Consider the following 3,091-nt stretch of genomic DNA (forward strand, 5'->3'; position numbering starts at 1 on the left):
TCTCGCTGCCCAGGCGGATCTCGAACCCGCGGGCTCAGGCAATCCACTCACCTCAGCCTCCCAAAAGCGCGGGATTACAGGCTGAGTCACTGAGCCTGCCTAATAAATTTTTTAAAATTAGCTAAGCGTGGTGGCACGTGCCTGTAGTTCCAGCTACTTGGGAGGCTGAGACAGAAGAATTGCCTGAGCCCCACAGGTCGAAGCTGTAGTGGCCATGTGTAGCACTGCACTCCAGCCTGGGCGAGGGAGTAGATTCCAACTCAAAACAAAAAAGTATATAAAGCTTCTTGTCGGCCAGGCTCAGTGGCTCAGCCTATAATCCCAGCACTTTGGGAGACTGAGGCAAGTATATTGCCTGAGCCCACAGGTTTGAGACAAGTTGGGGCAACTTCACTAGACCTTGTCTGTACAATAAATTAAGAAAAAATTAGCTGGGTGTGGTAGTGCACACCTGTAGTTCTGGCTACTTGGAAGGCTGAGGTGGAAGGATCGTCAGAGCCCAGCTGGTCAAGGCTGTGGTAGCCATGAGTGTGCCACTGCATGCCAGCCTGGGCAACAAAGTGAGACTTCAACTAAAAAAAACAAAAACAAAAACTTATTGTCAAAGGCAAGCATGTGTCCTTTCTCTTAAGGTACCCATGCTTTTCCTAGAATGTGCCCTTTCTCTGTCTTTCTTTCTCTCTCTCTCTTTTTTTTTTTTTGGAGTCGGGATCTCGCTGTGTCGTCCATGCTGGAGTACAGTGGCATGATCACGGCTCATTGCAGCCTCAACTTCCTGGGCTCAGGTGATCCTTCCATCTCAGGCTCCTGAGTAACTGGGACTATAGGCACGTGCCACCACACCTGGCTCTTTTTAAAATTTTTTGTAGAGACAAGGTTTCACTGTTACCCAGGCTGGTCTCAAACTCCTGGGCTCAAGCAATCCTCCCACCTCGGCCTCCCAAGTGTTGGAGGTATTGGCATGAGCCACCGTGCCCAGCCACTCTTTTCTTTATCATAAATTCTTTCTTGAACTATACTTTGGATTCATTATGAAATTCTTTTCTTTGAAAACAAGAACCCATGGAACAATTCTATACTGCACTCCACCCACTTCACTGGGGCAGGGAAATTTGCTTTTACTGTTCTCCAGAGAAACTGAATCAATAGTATGTGGAGCGAGAGAGAGAGAAGAGAAGAGAAGAGCAGAGAGGAGAGAGAGAAAGAGACCGGGAGTGGGGAGAGGTTTACTTTAAGGAATTGGTCACACGACGGTGGGGGCTGTCAAGTCCACCTGTGCAGGGCAGGTCAGCAGACTGGACATTCTGGCAAGAGCTGATGTTATGAGGCAGAATTTCCTCCTTTTTCAGAAACCTATCTTTTCTCTGAAGCCCTTCGACTGATTGGGTGAGGCCCACCTCATTAGGGAGGATCCTCTGCTTTACTCAGGCTATTGATTTAAATGTTAATCACATTAGACCAGGCTGGGTGGCTCAGCCTGTAGTCCCAGCACTTTGGGAGGCCGAGGCGAGTGAATTGCCTGAAACCGCAGGACCGAGACCACCCTAGGCAACTTGGCAACACCTTGTATCTACAGTAAATAAAAAATTAGCCGGGCATGGTAGCCCGTGCCTGTAGTTCTGGTCACTTGGAAGGTTGAAGCGGAAGTCTTGCCGGAGTCCAGCAGGTCGACCCTGGAATGGCCGTGAGCATGCTACCGCACTCCAGCCTGGGCGATGGCGTGAGACTCCAATTAAAAAAAAAAAAGTTAATCACATCAGAAATACCTTCATGGCAACATCTCATCTGCTGTTTGACCAAATAACTCCAGGCACCATGGCCTAGACAAGCTGACACATAAAATCCACCACTGTACCCGCTTGACCTTGTTTCGTGCTCTTACCAGGACACCTATGAGTGTGTAGAAGGCCAGTGTGTCTGGTCACCCCTACTTTGTTTTTTGTTGTTTGTTTTTTTTTTTGAGTTGGAGTCTCACTCCATCGCCCAGGCTGGAGTGCAGTGGCACACTCACAGCCACCCCAGCATTGATCCGCTGGGCTCCAGCAATCCTTCCGCCTCAGCCTTCCAAGTAGCTGGAACAATAGGCATGCGTCACCATGCTCAGCTAATTTTTGATTTATTGTAGATATGAGGTCTCACCAAGTTGCCCAGGCTGGTCTCGAACCTGCGGGCTCAGGCAATCCTCTCACCTCAGTCTCCCAAAGTGCCGGGATTATAGGCGTGAGCCACCCTGCCAGGCCTTGAAGCTGATTTTCATGTGTCTTTCCCTATCCCTGCCCCGCTCAGCCTCTTTTTCCAGTCCATTTTTTTTTCAGGCTCCTATATGCAGCTCTTTGGGCCCCCTATCTGTGACTTGTACAGTCTGCAAGCAACAGTGTTATGTACTTATTTAGAGACAGGCTCTTGCTCTGTTGCTCAATCTGGAGTGCAGTGGCATGATCATTGCTCACTGTAGCCTCTAAACTTCCTGCCTCAGCCTCCCAAGTAGCTAGGACTACAGGTGAGTGTCATCATGCCCCAGCTAATTTTGTTCTTTGTTTCCAGATGGAAAATATAGTTTGGTTTATTTTTATTTTTATTTTTTATTTTTTTGAGTTGGAGTCTCACTCTCGCCCAGACTGGAGTGCAGTGGCCACTCTCGGCCACTGCAGCCTCGACCTGCTGGGCTCCGGCAATCCTTCCGCCTCAGCCTTCCAAGTAGCTGGAACTACAGGCACGTGCCACCACGCCCGGCTAATTTTTTGATTTATTGTAGAGATGAGGTCTCACCAAGTTGCTCAGGCGGGTCTCGAACCCGCGGGCTCAGGCAATCCACTCACCTCAGCCTCCCCAAGCAAGGGATTACAGGCTGAGCCACCGAGCCCAGCTTAGTTTGTTTATTTATGTATTTATTTAGAGTCAGAGTCTCACTCTGTTGCCCAGGCAGTGGCAAACTTATGGTCACCCCAGCATCCACCTACTGGGCTCTGGCAATCCTTCCATCTCAGCCTTCCAAGTAGATGGAACTACAGGTGCATGCTACCATGCCCAGCTAATTTTTTGATATATTGTAGAGACAAGGTCTCACCAAGTTGCCCAGACTGGTCTCGAA

General features: G+C 49.2%; 1 protein-coding gene across 1 annotated transcript in view; it reads right to left on the bottom strand.

Moving 5' to 3' along the window:
• TAS1R1 (taste 1 receptor member 1) overlaps positions 1–3,091 on the bottom strand; it is a 13,414-nt gene that overhangs the window by 9,208 nt on the left and 1,115 nt on the right. The gene's annotated exons all lie outside the window — the stretch shown is intronic.

This window comes from Carlito syrichta, unplaced genomic scaffold (assembly GCF_000164805.1).
Source record: "Carlito syrichta isolate Samal-C Ts95f unplaced genomic scaffold, Tarsius_syrichta-2.0.1 Scaffold135623, whole genome shotgun sequence".
NCBI lineage: Eukaryota > Metazoa > Chordata > Mammalia > Primates > Tarsiidae > Carlito > Carlito syrichta.